This window comes from Canis lupus, chromosome 8 (genome assembly GCF_011100685.1).
Source record: "Canis lupus familiaris isolate Mischka breed German Shepherd chromosome 8, alternate assembly UU_Cfam_GSD_1.0, whole genome shotgun sequence".
NCBI classification, from domain to species: Eukaryota; Metazoa; Chordata; class Mammalia; order Carnivora; family Canidae; genus Canis; species Canis lupus.
Window position 1 is genome coordinate 12486749 of NC_049229.1, and position 21459 is coordinate 12508207.

General features: G+C 40.3%; 1 protein-coding gene and 1 long non-coding RNA gene across 7 annotated transcripts in view; one reads left to right on the top strand and one right to left on the bottom strand.

Annotated features, from left to right (window-relative positions):
- The window catches only part of LOC111096986, a 40609-nt gene extending 23432 nt beyond the window's left edge, over positions 1-17177 (bottom strand). The window contains exons 1-3 of one of the 2 annotated variants that reach the window (XR_005363121.1): positions 17113-17177; positions 9739-9879; positions 7089-7162 (exon numbers count right to left, since the gene is read on the bottom strand). This is a non-coding gene — a long non-coding RNA (uncharacterized LOC111096986). The remainder of the gene's footprint in view (positions 1-7088; positions 7163-9738; positions 9880-17112) is intronic. The other variant, XR_005363120.1, reaches the window with a different exon arrangement.
- Positions 1-21459, top strand: part of NPAS3 (neuronal PAS domain protein 3) — an 845222-nt gene that overhangs the window by 374641 nt on the left and 449122 nt on the right. The window lies entirely within an intron of this gene.

The window sequence follows — 21459 nt, forward strand, 5'->3', positions numbered from 1 at the left end:
TGTCTCATTTAAGACCACAATTATTAGACCTTAAAGTGTTGAAAGTGGTGTTTTTTATTTTCATGGGGGTGGAAAAGGCACTGGGGCAAAGCACAGTATAGCAGTATCAGCTTATAGTGTTTAGCAATAGCTCAGCTATTTCAAAGCCTCTTTTTTTTTTTTTCAAGAGATGCTAAAAGGGTGTTCAAAAAAGATGAAAGCTACATGATTAAAATGAAGCACGCTATAATGTTTAACTGGCAGTTTATGCTACATAGTCTATATACTCTGGTCTAATCATCTTGTATTGTGTCTGACTAGTTTATAGTGGTTGAAAGTTTCTTGGCCAGAAAGGACCTTGTAAAATTAGTTCTTATTAGAAAAAGCATGGATGGCTGCAAAATTTGGAGACAGGCTGATTTTAGTCCTGTCAAATGACATAAATAATCAGCAGGAAGGTTTTGGTCTAATTCAGAGGAAAAAAAAAATCAAGTGGTGTTTGTGTTTAGAATTTCCTAAAAGACAGAATTCCCATCAAACTACCATTTCAATTCTTCTTATAGGCTTGTCCCTGAATCCATGTTTTAAGAATATCTCATGTGTGTATGTGTGTGCACTTCAGAATTTAAAGTTAACAAATGACAGATAAAATGATAAAATATGAACATAATACCTTGAGATAGTCAAATGAAGTAAGGATATGAAAGGTTGATCCACAATAGCAGGTTGCAAAATTTGAAGTCCAAATACCTTGTGAACCAGAAACCTAAAGCTTAATTATTTACTTTCCATCCAGTGGTTGAGAATTTGAATTTGGTGGTGATGGGGGGGGGAGGGGGTTGAAGGATCGGCAGTTTAACTTAATTTTTGTTTTATTGGTATGACCTGTGGTCTCTGTTAACTAAGTGAAAAAGCATCTAGTCATTTGATTTATGGCCAGCCAAACAGCATAAAGAATTTAGATCAGAATAGTGTTTTGGTGTTTTTTAATGTGTAAGATTTTGTGTAAGATTGGCTTCTTTCTTCTTAGGTAGGAATAGTATGTTTGCTTTCATTTTGTGAAGGTAAGCATTTGATAGCTTGTTAATTTATCAGTTATTAGGACTGCTCACTACTACTTGAGTGTTACATATAGGTTAAAAGATAAAACATGGGAGTACCAAAATACATTGTTTTGCTGAAGAAACAGGACCATTTTCTCTAAGGTTCCCTTACATTTTAATCCCAAAACCCAAACCTTGCCTGATAAGTTCTGTAAAAATCCATTTGGGCATGTTTATGGGTTAACTCCACAGATAATAGTTTTGCTAGGTATGATTTCTTTTTTTTTGGTTTGTTTGTTTTTTTAGGTATGATTTCTTGGATCATTTTTCTGAATGATGTTTAAACTGTTAGCTTAAGGGGCTTGAGAAAGTAATCTAGAAATAATTAGAGCAGAGAAGAGATTATTTTGTTTTTGTGATCTTCACATAGAAATGTTTGCTCCTTCTGGTGAGTGCCATATCACTATCACCTCTGATCTTAGAATAAAATAAACAAATACACAAATCTTCCAGTATATTTTCTTCCTCAATTGCTTTGATCTGAGTTTTCAGCTGAGGATGTGTAGTTTTCTGTGCCAAACTCTACTTGAGCAGGCAAATTTTTCTTTGACCTATAAATTGCAAGCATGTGTTACTTCCAATTAATCTTTACAAGCTAGTGGAAAGAAATGTAGTGGCTTTTCTAGTTTGACAGTTCAACAAACAAATTATCTTCAAGTAGATCAACTTTTGAAACTAGGAGAAGCCACATGTAATCTCCAAACTACATATTTTAGTGGCACCTGCTGAATAACAGGTGTTTATAACTTGGCCATAAAAATTCGTTCCAGCCTAGAATCGAAAGCGTCAGCCCAGAAGGAATCTTTTTAAAAAAATCAGATAAAATGATTTATTTTTAGTTCTATAATCTAATAGGTACATAAATAGCAGGCATAAGGTCCTGGGCATGAATTTATGGGAAAAAATTAAATAAACAAGATAGGCCATTAGAGGGAAGTGGAAAGGAAAGGAGATGGCTGCTGGGGGCTGGATCTCAACTATTAATGGGAATGGCTGCTTCATCTCAAGCTTATTGGTAGATACATGTTGAATTACAAAATATCCGAAACCTGTCAGGTTGGCAGGTGTTAATGGCTACACTTGTTTCTGTAGACCCTACACCTTACTGATCTGAGGAAGAGTCCACACAGCACAGTTTTGCCTTTTAAAGCGAGGACATTTCTTCACATTCTGGAGAGATGAGGAGAGTCCATTTAAAGCAGGCTTCATTAGTTTTGTCTTAGCCACTTCAGAATCAGTAGAAGTAGATAAAAAGCCCTCTTAAGCATAGTCTATCTTTGGGGCTTTTTTATTTCAGTCATCTTCTTTGTTTTATCAGTTTCTTGTCTCCAGTCCTTGTGCCAGCATGATGCCCTGGGAGACAAGATTCTCCCTTTCCCTTTTTCCCCTGATCTCATTCCCCACATTCTCCCCACCTCATATGTCATCTCCTGGGGAAGGTGGTGGGAAAAAATCTGGTTAATAAATACTTGCTAAAATGTTAAAGAGTTTCAGTATCTCTCCCATGGCCTTACAGGGCCTTACAGAGACTAAGAGTCCAAGGGATTCTAAAGAAAATTTTAAATTCAGATCCTCAGGGAGAAGCAGAAGAGGAAAACAGGGTGTACGGATGCCTTCTGTGCTTAGGGGTGACCTAAACTATACGTTCCCAGGACCAGTTGTTCAAGTAGGATTATTTATTGAACCACCCAGGAATATGAGGGGAAACCAGGTCAGGGGCAAGGTTGCTCATGCCTACCAGCTTAAAAGTACAAGTGTCCTCTGTGTCGCTGGGCGTGGAATATGTGTGGCCCTGTTTAAAGTTAACCTTTGTATCTGTGACTGGAGCTGTGTTTCAGATACCGGCAAATATTGATGGCGTTTGGGTAGGTTACCTGATGTGAAGCTCTTCTGGACCAGCCTCGCCATGGCAGCCTGCTGGCTTTTATTTTGCTGGCCTGCAGCAGGTCAGCTTGGACATTTCAAGGGTGGTTTTGCAGAGTGTGAATTTTAATATAAGAAGCATGTGTGTTTTTCAGGAAATGTTTGCACTTATGCATTAACACGCTCATTTTATAAATTGGGCTACAGACATTTCCATTGTTCCCTCCTTGTATTATCTTGCTTAGTTGCGTGCTTTAACAATTTTTATAAAGTTTATTGCCCCCTGCTGCTCGGTATCTTCATATGCTATGTGTTGTTCTTTACATCCTGCTGGGGTGCAGATTAATGAATTATTTTTCAATGAGAATGATATGATTTTTACAGCCTGCCCACAGAGATACTGATTTTAATATAGTACTTGTTTGATTCTGTGCCCTTGCCCATTTCTTCTACCCTGTGCATGTCACCATTTGTCGCATCTGAGTGTCACAATGCACTGGCTGTCCAAGCTTGGTGCCATGCATGTAATGGTCTTTTTTTATTGTACATTTAATTTTTCATTTCTCTTAATCTTTGCCCCAAATCTCGATCTTCATTTCTATCTCAGACAGTTTGGCTTTTATGCCAACATCTGTACATTTGCTTTGCATTGAAATTCCAAGAATAACATCTTTGCTGCCGGTGGTCTCTTTCACTCAGTAATTGAATGCACACATTCCTTGGATGTGCAATGTGGGGTGTTTTAGCAACTTTAGGCTTTTGTCAAACTTGGATTTACTTGAAACTACATAAATGAATTGGGGTTTATTTTGTAGGCACCTGTGCCTTCTTGTCTTCTCATTGTGCCCAGGCTTACACCACAACTCTATTTTCCCTCATCTGGTTGGAACTATAGAGATTCTCATTTCTATTTCCAGAATGGTAGTTAATATTTAGGCATCACCACCTCTACTCTATAGCATGCCAGTCAGTTTGGTCTTCTCCCTCTTTGTGCTTTTGCTCTATACAACACCATCATTCCTTTTTCCTCCCATACCCTGACCTCCAGTGTTAAGTTTAAATTAATTAATGTAGGCGTTCATGACAAGGGATGTCTGGAGCTTGGAATATTCAGTGAAAAATTTTGAAAGTCCCAGTACTGAAGGGTCCATCTTGACATTGACTATGCAAGGTCTTGTTTGTGATTTAAATACAAAATTTACCAAGTATGTCCGTTAAAACATGTTTAGCTGCACATAAGAGAGGATACAACCTATAGTTGGTTAGCAGTAACACCATTTAATTGCCTGACAGTGAGAGAAGTCTGTGGACAGGCACTGCAGTGGCTCAACATGGTCAACGAGGACCCAGGTTTGTTCTGTTTTTCTGTGCTGCCATCCTCTGTGCGTTACCTTTTCCACTCAAGACTTGTCTCATCATGTCATGATGGAAAAACAGTTGTTGCATCTCTAAACATCTGTCCTTATATGACAGCCTCAAGGTAATATGAAGTGTGAAATATTCCACAGAATCTTCATAGGGGAGTTTCCTTTATGTCTTACTGGGCAGAACCACATCTTAGTCCTGTACTTGATACAAGCACCCAGCTATGAGATCACAGATACGGAAGAATTGACTATAAGCTAGGTATTATTCATTTCCTGGAAACGGGCACATAATCTGCCCAAGAAAATCAGAATATTTTCTTGGCAAAGAAGAGGGGTTAGAGCAGCAAACTTGGTTCCTTTTGGATGGACAACATGTTTGTTTACTTAACCAGGAACTGGAAGTTTTTGGATTAAAAAATGACAAGTACAGGGCCTTTGCAAAATTACTCTAATTCTCAATGTAGGTAGTGAATGTGGAAAGTATTTCTTCATTTTAGAGCCGTCAAGTTCCATGTGTGAAAATTATTATATATTCTTACAGAGTGTACTCTGCAACCATTTGCTTTACTACTAAGTAAATTTTCTTTTTAATACAGCAACATCTGTATTTGGGCTTTTTGAGAATATATGATAATAGGTGTGGTATAAGTAATGCTAAGCTTTTAGTTGGCTTCCATTTGCTGCAATCCTAATCCAGAAGACTGTAATCCCTATGAAAGCAGGGGCCTTGTCTCTTTTTGTCCCTAGTTGTGTCCTTAATGCTGCCTGAGTCCCTGGAATATAGTGGGTGATAGATATGTTACTCACTGCATAAATGAGCCTCAGGGATGGCGTTTTTGAACTTCTTCTACTTGCTCATATAGTAAAATGCTGGATGCTAGGGTGAAATTTAACATTTGAATCAAGTAATAAAACAGGTTTCTTTGTCAGAGTATATCTCGCTGTGTAATTAAGAGGATCGAGTTGCTTATAGTTTCATCACATGTTTTTCCGAAGTCAGTAAGCCAGCCCATCACACAGTTATTGCCATTATGAAATACGAGAAGGAAAGAAGGAAGGCACAGGTTTAATCATACTCATGTGTGACACTACAGAGTCAAATGTCACCATGCCTCTACCTCCTCAGTCTGCAAGACAAAAGGGGCTGAAAGTAGTAAAGGAGGGCAGTCAGTAGTGGAAAGAATGGAAGGGAATTTGCTCCAAGCTCTTCCATGCCACCTCATCTCCTTCCTTCTCACTTGGCCAAGTAATTAAGGGAGATGTTAACAGTGGGCATGTGACAAAGGGGTATGTTCCAGAATATTGATATTTTCCCAGAGGAGCACAAGTATTAACTGATTTGCTCTGGTTGAAAAGACCCCAAACTGAAATAAACTTGAGCCTGTGCAAAACTCTCTTCTCTACTTAGCTTTTACATAATGAAACTTGCCCTAAAAGTTATGGACCACATAAGAGAGGTGAGGGGATGAATCTGGTTACAAGTGTATAAACATTGAATTGCCATTTGTACTGATTTTCAGATGCAATTTAAAAATTAATCCAGAATGTTCAGGTCATGGGTATTATGAAAGCTTTTTATTGTAATCCTAGACAAAACTTTATTATGCCATAAAGAAGTCAGGAGTCTTTAGTGAAAATTGTAGTTGACAGGAAAATAAAGTCGATTCCACTTAGAGCTAAAAGGTATAGTAGGTCAGGAGATGCTTATATGTATCTTTTACTTTAGAGTGCATTTATAGTTCATGAAAGGAAGTAGATTGATATTCTTAAAGTGAACTTCTTTCTCTTGTGTTCACAAAACCTGAGTTAGCCAGGTGGAAGGACGCTGAATTAAGCCTTTATTACTCTGCCTGGGGCACAGGAGCTGGAGTCACCAGCCCAAGGATGAATGTGCAGTGCCAGTGACACGCTGCCCTCTGCTGAGACCACAGATTTCCCTCCTTTATTTTTCACATCTCAGCTAAGTACTTAAATAAAAATCTCTTGAATGATACTGTTCCTTGCAATCTCATTTCATTCTTCACTCGCTGTTCTCAGTTGCTGGAAATTAAACATTATTATCATCACATCTGACTAGAAAGACTATGTCATCCATAGAAATGTTGATTCAGGGTTAGGAGCATTTCGTCTGTGATCTTTGCCCTCAAGAAAATTAGGATCTATTAGAAAGATTGATAAACATAAATGTTCAGTGTTCAGTTTATAATGCCAGTGCACTCCTTCCAGGAAAAAATATAGTGTAAATGGAGATTAGCTTGCTAGCTGAGTACACAGAGCCTGTGTACCCATAATGGAACCCAGCAATAAAACTGACCATCCTACCATCCTTTTTTTTCAAGATCTTATTTGAGAGAGAGAGCACGATCAGGTGTGAGTGAGCATCAGTGGGAGGGGAACAAGCAAACTCCCCACTGAGCAAGGAGCCCAAAGTGGGGCTCAATCCCAGGACTCTGAGATCATGACCTGAGCCCAAGTCAGACGCTTGGGCTCAACTGAAACACTGACCACTCAGGTGCCCCTAAAATTGACCATCCCTTCATACCTTATGGGTCCCAGAAGGAGCTTTCCTTGTGCCTGGGGGTACTCGCATGGTGCAGGGCAACATTTCGAAATAGATTGAAACTGTTTGGAATACTTTTCTGTCAGCACTGCTGATGCCTCCTTCACCTGCTAGTAGGGTTTCCTCAGGCCTGAAGTACTTAGCTGTCCTAAGTTTATTCTGTGTTCACTACCCTAAGTGCATTTGAGGGAGAGAAAGGTAAGATAACCTCCTTACCTTCAAAGAGTACATTGCTCAGAAATTTTCTTTTCTTGTCAAAATTCCAGCTCTCTTAGTACATCTTAGTCTCTCTACGGATTAAGAGAAGAAAAAAACTGGTGGCATCAGTAGACACTGCTGTGTGAATTATTAATAGTCTTTTTTACCTACTCAGAAGATTCACTTTCTAAACAAGTATGTTTGTTAAATCAGACAAATTTTTAACCAGAGTTATTTGTATTATTTCAGACACTGTAGCCAAAAGTAAGGGGGGGAAAAAACTTCAAAACATTTCTTAAATGTTTTTAGAAGTCCACTGAAACATATTTATTGGCACTGAGGGTTATAGATGAAGACAGTCCTGTTGCGAATTAAAATATGGGCACAGACACAGACAAGAAAACTATAAACAGGGTATAAAATGAAAGCTAGAAGAACAGTGAGGAATATGGTATAGGAGCTAAGAGCAGGACAATATGCCTTCCAACTGTCCATTGAGGGAAGGCTGAATGAGTGAGGCCTTTGGATAAGGCAGGCCTGATGGGGTCTGTGTACATTTAGCTTGGGGCAATAAATAGTCTGGGTGGGCCAAGAGAATAGTCTAAGCAAGAGCACTGCAGTGCTGGTCTGGAGGAGCCTGGCCTCTGGGGAGGTCTCTGTCTCTCAAGAGTTCTGCTGTGGAAGGGGAGAGGATTGCAAAATAACACCTAACTACCCCTTACTTGGTATACTTGAATTCTCTTCTCAACCCTATGAGCAAGAATCTTAGGAGGAAATCTGAGAGCCTCGAGGTCATCCCAAGGTCTGGGGTTCCCCTTCTGTCTCTTTATTCAGTTGCACAATCACCTTCATCATATCACTTTATAGAAGTTTGTTATTTGTCCTTAGGGACATATCCATGCTTTCTGTTTGGGGAAGAAGTAGTCAGGATTACAGATGACCCTTGAGCAGCATGGGTTTGAACTGTCCAGGTCCACTTATACACAGTTTTTTTTTCCCCCCAATAAATACAGTGTAATACTGTAAATGTATTTTCTCCTTCTTATACTCTTCTTAATATTTTCTTTTCTTTCATTTACTTTATTGTAAGAATAGAGTGCATAATCCATGTAACATACAAAATATGTTAATTGACTATGTTATCAGTAGACTTCTGGTCAACAGTAGTTAAATTTGGAGGAAGTCAGAAGTTATGCACATATTTTCAACTTCATAGGGTCGCACTCAAGCTCCTGTGCTGCTGTTCAGCAGTTTAACTGTATTTTGTTGGGGGAGACAGATTCAATTTGATGTCATCCTTTGGTTGGAGGGTGAGCCTAACTCACTCCAGTTCCTTCTGCCGGAGTTTTCATGTGGGTACTGCCTAAGCTTGGGATGCTTCCTCTGCCCTTCTCACTGTTCCTTAGCCCTTCCATTCCAGAGTGGCTGTCTGAAACAACAACTAGAGTCAAAGCTCATGGGAGAATTCTGTGAAGGAAGGAGATTAGAAACATATTTTTAGTAATATGAAATTTGGGGATTGCCCATGGTTTTCTTTAAATCTTTTTTTAAAATTTTTTTTAAATTTATTTATGATAGTCACAGAGAGAGAGAGAGAGAGAGAGAGAGAGAGAGAAGCAGAGACATAGGCAGAGGGAGAAGCAGGTTCCATGCACCGGGAGCCCGATGTGGGATTCGATCCCGGGTCTCCAGGATCGCGCCCTGGGCCAAAGGCAGGTGCCAAACCGCTGCGCCACCCAGGGATCCCTGCCCATGGTTTTCTTGATTGGGGCTATGTCTATGCTGTTGTGATTAGGAAGATTTGTCTGGGGACGCTTGGGTGGTTCAGTCGGTTAAGCCTCTGCCTTCGGCTCAGGTCATGATCCCAGAGTTCTGGGATGAGCCCCAAGCCAGGCTCCCTGCTGACTTGGGGCTCCCTTCTCCCTTTCCTTCTGCCCCTCCCCCCACTCTTGTTCTCTCTTGCTCACTCACTTTCTCAAATAAAAAAATAAAATCTTAAAAAAAAAGAGGGAATATTAGCACTTTAATTGTTGGTAGGGATTTTATAGTTAAAAATATAAGTTTAATATACTTCTTAGCCTATGTATATTGTTAAACAACCAGTTTCATCTAGCAATGGCATTAGAAAGATAGGACCCTGGCTGCAGACTACCAAAAACAGTTATAATCAAATACTTTTTGTGATAGAATAGTTTTAATTACCTCTGGAAGGTAAGTACATAAAATCATCTTTCCAGACCTGGTTGACTACATATTGTATTTAACAAATTAACTAACTAATTGACAAATGCTCTAATGATCATGATTGTATTAACTAGTGAGATTTTTGCTCATTTCTGGGTGTCTCTCGTATTCAAATTCTAAGTAGTAATTTTTCATCATTAAAGAGGTTTGCAAACATCATTATAATTGTTCCTGCCCATCCCCCATCTCTTTTTTTTCATCTGTTTGAAAAGAATAAGCATAATATCCTGAATGGTTATTTCTTTCCTTTTTCTGGCATCTGACGGTAAACTTAGTTATGCACAAATCATTCTGTGCATTATGAGTCACTTGCTGTTAGGCTCATTTTTGGTAAAATTGAATTTGTCCTTTTCTTTCACTTATGGGAGTATTAGCTTACCATGTTGGCTTCCTTCTCAAAGGGAGTGGGGATGCTAGTGCATACCTGGAGAGAATAACTTTATATCCTTTCATACAGTCTCTGGGTGGAGTTGGTGAAGGACAGAAGATTTTTCTCTGGCAGGAGAGAGACATTTCCCCCTTGATACAGAAATCTCACACTCCAGGTCCTTTGACACATCACTGACTGTTGGAGAGCATAGAGCCAGTGTTTACTGCTGGTTCTTGGGTGTTAAACAGCCCTCCACTGCTTTTATTGTACCATTAATTGCACTTAATGCAGCTGCATTTCTAGTATGCTTGGCTAGGCTCTGAAAATTAAGTAGAGGGTACTTTGTTATAAAATTCACTGTAATGAGCTCTGGTGGGACAGGGTCTGTTAAGTTTGAAATTACCTCGGGCCATTTCTAAAGGACTTCTTAAAATATTTCACATCTATAAAAGTTTGTAACTAGATAAATAGCCATAGAGAGCGTTCTGTCAGGCAGAGGGAAATCCACATTTCTCCTCAGTGCCATCTTTGAAAAAAATAGGAGTGTTTTGAATATTTGAGAGTGATGGTTGTTTTCCACATTGCCCTGTGCCTCCCAGATCCACTAAATCCCAACTTTTAGGCTGTCCTCGCGTAAGCTCGGCTTGAGCTATTGGCACCATAATTTATAGATACAGACCTCTTTCTTTCTTGGTTCTTGTTTTGTTTTTGAAGCCAAATGCTACACTGAACTAGAATAAATATAGGACCCCTGTCTGGGTGGACATAAATTGGTTCAAGAAGAGGTCACACCTCTGAGAGCAAACACACTGAAGAGACAGCTGTAACTACTAGCCAATTAGTCTAACGTTACAGCTACCGGCCAGGGCCTAAACGGGATTCCTGGTATCTGGCTGATAGATGCTTAAAATGACTTTAATTTCCCCAGGATTCCTGGACTATGGTGACTGACTGCCGTAATGCTCTGCGGCTAATAAAATTTCAGATTGACTAATTTACCGGGTAGCTTTACCAAAACATCCAAGTAATCCATACATACTCATTAGAGACAGGTCCAGAACATATTCCCTCAGGACTGATTTGAAAAACCTCGCTGGGATCAGCCTCACTGAGCTTTAGATGCACTGGCACAAATCAGGTGGAGGATCTTCTATGGTTTTAGTGCAGCAATTTATCTGAGTTTTGTAGTTAAAGTTTGAGCATGAGGTAATTAGAGCCCTCCAAGCTTGAAATTCATGAACCTTATTCCCCCTTTAATAGACTCTATGCAGGCTTGCCAAGCTCACCGTTTGACTGATAGTATAGATGGAGGCTTTGTTAAAAGCCTCTGGTCAAAATGTACTTTTAGAAATTTCAAAATCAGGTTTCTTTTCTCTTTAGCTGTTACATGTGTAAACAGGGAAGGCTGCCGCGTGTTATTACCGAGGGTCAGTCGACAGTCTGTTGTGCCCTTTGGAAATATTCACTAGTCAATAATCAAATACATGCAGCCGTGCAGCACCACACCTGCTGTCCAGATGGGTCTGACAACAAACACGACCTGACCAATCCGGACCGAAGGAGAGGGAGCAGAATGCCGTGGGTCTGTTTGGTTTCCTGCACTGTTTATCCCTCTTGGCAAAAACTGGGAGATAACCTTTCTGCTGCTTCCATTGTTGTAGTAGGCAGCGCTTGAGCGTACGTGTCTCTGCATTAGGCAGCCATAATTTCATCAAGCTTCCCAGTACCTACCTCATACACCTCCTTTAAGAAGTTGAGAATGAAAAAAAAAAAAAAGTTGAGAATATAAGTGTAGACTTGGAAGTATACGTATGGATGCATGCACACCTGCCTGTCCACATATGTGCACATAGATATTGGCGTGCCCCATGCCACCAGAGCACCTTTCTCCGTTCACTTGTGTGGGAGGTTCTTATGCTAAAACTCCACAACACAGAATCAAAGTTCAGCTGGAGCCTTAAAGCTTTCCACATGTGCTAAAACATTCTGTCCCCAAGAACCATTGTTATCAGTCTGGTTTGTGAACGAGGCAATGACATGTGATTTACTCTGCCAAATCCACAGAAGTTTTTCTTGCTGTCTTTTTGACTTGCACGTGATTCCTAGGACACACATCTTGGAGAAAGGAGGAGGGAGCTGACGGTTATTCCTGCCTCATCTGTGTCAGATACTGCACTAGGCACTTCACAAATGTTATCTCATTTAGTCCTCAAACAACATGCTGGAGTGGGTAGTGATACGTACATCTCTCTGGTAACCATCTTTCTCTGAGATTTTACTAACTGGCTCAAGGTCACACACCCCCTGCGAGATGACAGATAAGTTCTATTTATATAATATCCCCTTAATGACTTTCTGTAATCTTCCTCATCAAAAGCATTTTGCCAGCACCCGTTTTTATTTTGCTACAAAGAGCTTCTTAAAAACCCAGAATGCATTAAAATATATTTATTCCTTACTGTTTGCTAGGTGGTGATAGGAAATTGTCACAAATATTGAGATTTAGCCCTTGCCACAACTCTTTGGACAAAGAATTATTACCTCACTGCGTAGACGGGAAATCCAAGGCCTGGATGTCAAGTGTCTTACCTTCATCCACCAGCTGGTAAATGGCAGAGCTGAGACTAGAGATGAAGGTTTCTGTCCCTTAGAATTAGGCTCTTTCCACTAAACCTCAACTGTCTCCTCATCTTTTTAAGTACTCTTAAATGCTCAGATGAATAAAAATGTGAAGACCCTTTGACAAGTATTAGAGGGCACAGCTAGACCCAGGCTGACATACTAACTATGGGAGAAGTTCCTTCTAGAGCAGTAATGTCAGAAAATGAGGCAAATACACTTCTGAATGCAATACAGGAAGGAAGAGAGCTTTCTCTTCCTCTCAACTGGGGGTTGTATTCTGAGGAAAAAAGAAGGAGGTGGCAGCAGTGCTACCCGTAAAAGGGAAGTTGGCCCAAGACCATAAGTGACCACATAATCCCTCTCAGATTCTGAAAGCCCCAAGTGAGCTGTCTTCAAAGGGAAGAAGAGACAAAAGCTAGTGAGTTTCAAGAGCAGGATGTGCATTGACTATTTTCTTCTGAGTGCTGAGGATGAGGTTTGTTTCAACAATATTTTGGAAGTTCCAGGAGACATTGTCTTTCTCCATTCCCATCCTGAACATTCACCCTCGCCAAAGGTGAGGCAGTTGTTTTTCTAAGACACAATTCTTGGGAAACAAGGCCTCCTTCTCTCCTACACATAGAAGTTCTTGGTTTCTTTTTTCATTGGCTTAACCAAAATTCACTAAGTAATTCAGGAGGAATAGGAGGTCCTCTTTTGCCTTTTCAATTTCTTTTCCAACAAATAAAAGACACTTTTGTTTTCTCTGATTACTTTATATTCTTTTAGTTCACACCTGGGTACATTAATAATCTGTTGCGATACTAGCCTAAGGGTATTTGACAGATGTTGGCTGCAAGGAGGAATTACTGTGTTTGTGACCCAAGAGTTACAGGAACTCCAAAAGCAGATCCAGGTTACTCCTTTATTTGTAACACTTATGTAAAAGCTTTTGCCATCACAAGAGATAAAGGAAAGAGAGACTGGTAACCAAGTGGACCAGGAAACAGCATCCTCTTCGACGAGGAAATGAAGGACAGTATTGGCCATGTGAGGTGAGGTGGAAACCTTAAAATTGCTCTTTCTATAGCATGGTGCCATCTCTGTAAGTCCATATATAGAATGAGATTTGTAATTTCATAAAATTGGAAGGAAAGTCACTCTAGCAGTAGAGACATGGATCTTAGAAAAGAATGCTTGATTTCCCTATTTACAGTGGAGGAAAACAAGGAAGAGGGAAACCAGTGTGAAATGATGAGTGTGCAGGAGCAGTGGTAGGGAGACTCCTAACAGTAGAGGAAAAGGGGTGGTTTCAAGAAGACAATGATGGCTTGATTTAGATGTATTTAGACATATTTTCCTTTAGAAATATACTTCAGAATGTGAATCATCGATGATTATGTTGTCTGACCATCATCTAGAAGAACTTGTTCTGAACCTGAGAGCCTATTGGCTGGTTGAGACACCTCACCATGAAGCATCATTTTTGTAGATTGAGGTGATACTAAAATATTGATTTTTTTAAAGTTATGTGTTACTCATTTCTCAGCCTAACCTTAACTCTGGACAGTTTTGTAGCTTCTTTCAGGGTTTTCCATCTTCTGTATCTTGTGGCTATTGCCTGCTGTTTCTTAGGATATAAACATTCTAAAGTCACTTAAAAAAACGTTGTCATCCTGGGTATTCTCCGACTTCTCTTCCTTGCCCATCCTTTATCCCTTATTCTCTTTCCTTTCACTTACAGATTTCTAAAAAAGGAATTTAAAGTGTGTAAGTCATGGTCATCACCTATCATTTACTCAGTGGACAGCAATGCCCCCACCCAAGGTCTTGAGAGCTCTCCCATGGCATTTGACATAGTTGAAGAGTTGCTCCTTCAAATGTTCTGTTCTTCTTCTATATACGTGGGGCCATCACCTCTTTTTCCACCTCCTACCCCTCTAATGGTTCATTCTCAGGCTCTTTACTGACTCCCCTTCCTCTCTATAAATGCAGACGTTCCCCAGGCTGGGTCCTAGCCCTTCCTTGTTCAAGCCCTTCTGTGGCTTCTCTACCTACTTGTATACTAATGGCTTGCAGGCTATTCCTCACATCTGTCACACCTTTACCTGGAGCCTCAGGTCTGCCAGACATCTCCTCTCAGTAGCCCTGTCCTAAAGATATCCCAGCTCAATGTCCCATCTTGTTAGCACCTTCTCCTCTAAGTGTCCCATTGCAGGGAATGATTGAACCATATATACCATTTGCCATCCAGACACCTGGATTTCACACTGACTCTTCCTTTTCCCTTAATAGTCAATTTACAAATGCTCCCAGTCTCACCTTCTAAATACCTTTAGAATCAAACTCGTCTTTATAGTCTTTCTACTTATTTCCCAAGATTAACTCATCATTATTTCTTGTCTAGATTATGCAGCAGCCATAGTTTCATCTTCCTTGCAAACACAATTCTATCCTGTGCATTACTACCCAGTTGATAGAACACCTACATGAGCTCACGTTCCTCTTCTTTTCAGACTCTTAGAATGGATCCCAATTACTATAAGTAAATTATGAACTCCTTTGCAGTATTTGTAAGGCCATTTGTGACTTAGCCTATGGATGCCTTGTGCCATTTTTTTTTCCCTACAGGGGAACTTACATGTTTTGCTGAATTTGTGCCATTGTGTATGCCCTTCTCTCTATCTCAACCACACACCTCTTACTGCCACCAGTCCCTGGCTTGTTTGCCTGGAAAATTTCTCTTCGCTTCTGTCCCGAGTATCTTCCTCTCTTTTAAATCTTTGAATTTGATGTGTCCTGTCCTAAGATCCTCTAAGTAAACCATTATTTTATTACAATTGATATTTCTGTCTCCCCCGTCTCTAGATTCCCTGAGGCTACTGACTCTGCCATTTCCTGAACTTGATAAGGTTCTCCCATCTCAGGGCCTCTATGCTTTGTCTTTCTTCACCTGGGTATCATGTCATTCTTTGACTTTATCTTTCTCTCTACTCAGATGTACTGTAGGTGACGTCTTTCCTGAATTTTTTATCTTATACAGAAATTCCTACTACCTTATCCCCTTCTTCCCTTTATTTTCCTTCATGCTACTTACATAATTAGATATGTGTATTGTTTTTGTTGTCTGCTCCCTTCCTCCCTCCCCACTGTGTGAGCTCCCTGCAGACATGTTTGTCTGCTTTGCTTACTCTTCTGTGGGTTATCACTAAAGTGCCTGGCACCTAGTGGGCCCTCAATTAATACTTCGGTGAGTGTTTGAATTGTATCCTTTCCAACCAACATAATACTTGGCACAGAGTAAATACTCAGTAAAAGGTTTATTAAAAGAATAAACATGGAGTATGCATTTGACTGTGGTTAAATAAATTGCCATGTCTGAACCCACTAAACTGAAGAGACCAGTAGCTTCCTGGAAAAAAAGAATCAAGACAGCTGGAAGACAAATAAAAATGACTGGCTAGTGGCAAAGTCCATTCTCATCAGAATGCTGGTTCAGTTATTCAGTTCAGATTTTTGGCAAGTGATGCAGATTCTTTTTCAGAAAATGTTGATTGATTGCACAGTTGTACCCACTTCATTTGCAAACCTTCATTATCTCTTTTTCCTTTCCTCCCTCCGTCTGCATTTAGAAGGGGAGGAGCTGTGTATAATTCTACAAAGCAATTTTTGTGAATAAACCAACTTACTGGCTGCTGCTTTCAATCTCGCAGTTCCACACAGAATACAAGTGTCTGCTTTAGTTCTGTGCTCTCTCTTGCCTGGGTCTGTTGCATTCATTCATTTGTGTATTCATTTAATTTGTCATTCAAGATATCATTTGTTCAGTCCCCTTTAGTGCCAACCTGGTACAACGTGGCTGTTGTCTAAAGTGAGAGTTCTTGGCCTGAGGTGGGTGGATGGGTTGCAGAGGCTCTCTGGGATTTTTGTAATTGTGTACACAAAATGTTGTGTTTGAATATTGCCTCAGGAAGAGAGTTTGCTTAAACATCTCTGTTATTCCAAGCAAGCAATACGTTAAGAAACTCTGATAGAGAGAGGCTTGAGCTGAGCCTTGAATCTAAATAACAGGTCTTCAAATTAGGGTTTTTCTCCTTGCTATGTTTCATGGTGGTGGTAAGTATGAAAGAGTATGCTTCTGTGTGTCCTAAGTCTAGGTCTGACAGTTTTGGCAGCCTGTTTACTATCTTGACACTCCAAATAGTGCCCACATTTCTTAGTTTCTAACTGCCTAAATCCAACTCTGTAGGTTCCCAAGAGGCAGATGGTGATGATGATACAGACCTTGATCTGCTAACATAAGCAAGACCTAGTGCCTGCTCAGTTACCATTGATAATTGTGTGGGCTTTTGTTTATATGAAATCAGAAGGAAGATGGTGGGGTTTTAAGAGCTGATTTTGGTTTCCAGTGGTGGTGACTGTGTACATTTACCTAATCAAGTTATGTCTGAGGCATTCAGCATCTTAAAATGAATGCCAATTACTGCTGGAATAGGCCGTGAGTGAATCCTTCAAAAGAAAATTCAGTGGGCAGTTGCTGACACTCAGTGAATTGCTGGCTCTTTGCCCAAGTATGTGTGAAATGTTTGCACTGGTTTGAGGCCCTGATTGCAGTTGGCTCACAGAGTTTGTGGTGACACTGTAGATTTGATATCATGCCACAGGAAAGGCAGAGCCCAGGGATAACATACAGAGAAACAAAATATTACTAATATTTAAAAAATAATCATTCCTGAATATTTCTAATATTTAGGAAAAATGTAGTCCCAGTATTTCTTTTAAAATTGGAATAAAGATAATGATTTAGAAAAGTCATCTTTGGCTTACCTTCTGCTTTTCATACTGTGGAGAGAGCTGACATGTGTTGAATGCCTCCCTTGGGCTCAGCACAGGGCTCTAGAATGTTCATTTATTCACAAATATTTATTGTGTACCTTCTGTGTTCTGGGCTCTATTCTACCTGTTAGGGTTTCAGCAGTGCACAAAATGATTTCCCCAGCTTATGAAGATAAAAGACTAGCAGGGGAGAGAGATGATATGAGAATAAGTTCCAGAAGGAAAATTAAAGTGAGGCAGGGTTTGTCACATGTCTCACAACAGCCCTATGAAGCATTAACCCTTCTGACAGATTGGGAAGTTGAGGCCCACAGAGCCTAACTTGTTCAAGACCACCCAGCTACTTAGAGACAAAAGGAGGATTTCAAACTTGGTCAGCCTGACTCCAGAACCCAAATCCTTTCCTCTGTTCCTGTCTCTCTTTGAACTCTTCCTGCAAGCAGACGGCAGGAAGCATTTTAGGGAAAGGAATCGGACATCCTACAATAAGGACCTGAGTCACCCTCGTCCCCTTCAGAACTCCCAAGATGTTGTGACAGTCTGTTTGGTGACTGACTTATCTCACATGGTGCCAGGCCGTCTGCTGTGATGTAGGCATATGCTTCAGGGCTTTGATGTCAGCTGTGGTGTATAAGTATTGCAGGAACAGCGTAAGGTCAGGGTCTTCAGACCCAGTGGAGTGGACCTTGATGTAATCATGTGACTATAAAGCTATAGTATTGAATCTCAGGAAGGTGCTATGGTAATGGGGGCACCCAGCCTTGCAAGTGACTGTAGGAGTGTGACAGCCCAGTGATGTTGCCGCTAAGGGAAAGCAAGTTGGAGTGAGCAAGATGATGAGCCTGAAACCTTGCTGTGTGTAACTACGTTAATGTGCATTTGTCCTTGCCTTCAAGCTGACCAGTGGGCCCCACAGAGGGTTTTTTGTTTTGTTTTGTTTTGTTTTGTTTTTGGTATATATGCTGCCAAAGTGAGTACTCAGTCTTAACTATTATATATTTCACTGTCCTTGTGACCTCACCTTCCATACCCCAGTTCCACCATACCCCTACTCTGACCTTTCCTGTCCCCACTCTCCCTGTCTCCATCCTGAATTAAAGTTGATAATTGCACATTTATTAGATTTTATTCATTTGCTTATGTGTCCATCTCCCCACTAGACTCTGATCACCGAGAAGGTCAGGGTGGTGCCTTTCCATCTTAATATTCTCTGACCACACCCAGCACAGAGGAGAGCCTCAACACATAGTTTGCACACATATTTTACTTTAGCTTTTGTCTGCTGATGTATAAAGAATGCACCTAGAAATGAAAATAGGAACCTTGCTTATATCTCTAGCACCTAGGTCGGTGAGGTTAATATCTTTTTGTTTTTAATTTTATTTATTTATTCATGAGAGACAGAGAGAGAGAGAAAGAGGCAATGACACAGGCAGAGGGAGAGGCAGGCTCCATGCTGGGAGCCTGACGCAGGACTCGATCCCTAGTCTCCAGGATCACACCTTGGGCTGCAGGCAGCACTAAACCACTGCGCCACTGGGGCTGCCCGGTTAATATCTTTTATATTGCTAAGCATTCATTAAATTTTGGATGAATAAATGTAATGCCATAGCCTGAGATGGTTAAGCTTTGGAAATTGATCAGAATGACTTTCAAGCAGGTGCTGTTATAAGCAGAGCATTGTGTCCTTTGGGCCAACACCCCAGTGCTTCATGGAACTATTTATGTTGACTCTACTTTTGACAGAAAGTCACTAAATGCACTGCCAAGCATTGATGTGGAGGGAGGGCTATAGGGGAGAAAACGCAAATGTGACTGAATATATGTGAATGGAGAGAGAAGAGGAAGAGGGCAAGAGACATTGCCTTCTTTCTCCCACAGAAACACAAGCTGCTGCCTGCACATCCTGCATTTCTTAGTTCCCTGTCCTATCAATGGCCTAGGAAAGCCTGAAGGATGAATGGAGCATTAGACTGGAAGTAATAAGATTGTGCCTGACTTACCTCTGAATTTGTAGCAGATGTTACAAATGTCATAACATGAAACTTGGGGATCAGACTTGGAAAACAAAATCGAGGTAACAGATGTGGACCTCTTCCTTTTACCATGGAGTGCTGACCTACATCATACTGATTTGTTGATAATCTCTACCCTCTCCTACTGGGTGGAAGCATGCCACTCAGTCTGTGAGCTGCTCAGGTCAGAAGGGGTGACAGTGACAGTGGCACTCCACTGAAAGGATTGTAAAATAGTTTTTAAAAATGAAAGTCAAAGCCTTTTTTTTTCCAGACCCTACTGAGAGAGCAAACCAAATCCAACCCCCATTAAAAATTTAAAATTCTCCAAAATCTTTTCAGCTTATTAGTAAGGAGGATCCTTCCTATCAATTAAAAGACAGGTTTTAAACCTTGCCAACTTAGTGTGGCATTGAGATCTCCAATTTGGCGTGATCTATTTTTCTGTTTAAGAGCTGTGATCAGAGGGTACTTGGTGTCTTTTTATAAACTCTGCATTTAATTCATGAGAACACACAGTATTTCTTTCTGACATAGAATAGGTAATAATTCCACCTAGAGGAAGCGGTCATTAGAGGAAGGGGAATTTATATAAGAACAAAAACAATAACAACAATAAAAGAAGAAGCTCAAAACTATAGCCTGTAGATTGTACTCAGAAAGCAGAGCACCTTCATACATCAGGCACATGTTCAGGCTCCGAGCCCAGGCCAGTGTCTGTGTGGCCCACTTGACCTTCTATCATACAGAACCGCCTCATTCAGTGGTTTGCATCTCTGTCATTTGTCTTTGTGTGTCGAGTACCTAGCAGAGCACCTGCCATATGGTCAGGGTCAATACATGTTCATCACTGTAGCCCTGAAGCCAGAAATAGTTTCTGTCCTCTTGCTGAGTTCATGTTAGGTAAAAATCAGGACTCCTCACCACTCATGGATTCTGTATTCTTCATTCTAAAGTCACTTGATAACTGCCCCACTCTTAAAACTTCCCCAGATTGAAAACGGGTGAAATCCGCTGTAGTGCACATCTCTGCCGGGGATCCAAGGATGAGAATTAGTCATGATCAGTAACTTTCTTACCTTTATTTTGTAAAGAAAAGAAGAATTTCTCATACCCTTCACTGTGTAAACGGGATTACATAGGTAACTTTCAACTTTGCATCCTAAAGCAAGACCTGTAGCAAGTTGTTGAAGCCAAGAAACATACTCCGAGATGACTTAGGTGTCTTGTAAGTTATTGCTGGACTTTGGTCCTTTAAAAGTACCCCTTTTTATATACATTGTTATTTTGACATGATTAAGGAAGTAAAATTGGAATCATCAAGTAACACCTTCCCTTTTTAGAAAGTCCTGATAGGATTTGTAACAAGCATATCCTCATCTGTTGTCCGGTCTGATACCATGCTCTTCTCTGCCAAAGCCTTCTGGCATCTCTTAAGGATTCCCCTTATGTACCCCACCCAGGCTGTGGATCATGCCTGCATCTTCCTGAGATTTCTTTCCAGGACACATTGGCTGTCAGAGCTCCGTCATTCCCTCAGGTGCCTGTCACCCCAAGAAACAGCTTCACCCACTGTCTGAAGAATGTCATTGTCTAGGGGAAGTTTGGGTCCTCTCATGAAGAATGCTAATCAACCTTTATCATAGCCCATATTAAGGACATTATAATAGTTCCTATAATAACTAGCAGCTTGTCAGAAAGGCTAGTATTCTTTCTCCCCAGCTACAGATGGAGAAATCCCTGCTTTGGTAGCTAGAAACTCTCATTTTCTTCAAGGAAAAGGAAGGCAGCATGGGCAAAGTGAGTTTTGGAAAGGAAATATTGGAATAAAAGAAGTCCCTGCAACTTGTTGCACAAAAGCCTTGTCCAGACTTATTATATACAGTAATGCTTGGGCGCTGTTTCCCTTTTAGATGACTTTGCCATTTTGATGTAGAAAATCCGTAAAGAAATGTCTTCAAAAATCATATGGCCAGTATTTAGTTCTTCAGAAGATAAGAAGTGCATGATGCACAAATCCCAGACTAAACACATTTATGGAATGTTGTATGCTTTCCCCTTAGTTCTTCCTAGTTGAAGCCATATAGATAGGCTTGCTTGCTTTCTTCCTTCCTTTCTTTTTTTTTTTTTTTTTTTTGAGAAAAGCAGACATGGTTTCTTTTCCCCAAATTAAGTAATTCATTTGTATGTATTAATACTTTCGTAGTCATATCATCTCTAATGCTTCTGCTAATGCATTCAATCCATACTTAAATTGTGTGAGAAATTTATATATGTGTTGCATCAAAGAATTTTTAAATCAGCATAAGACTTCTTAGAGTTT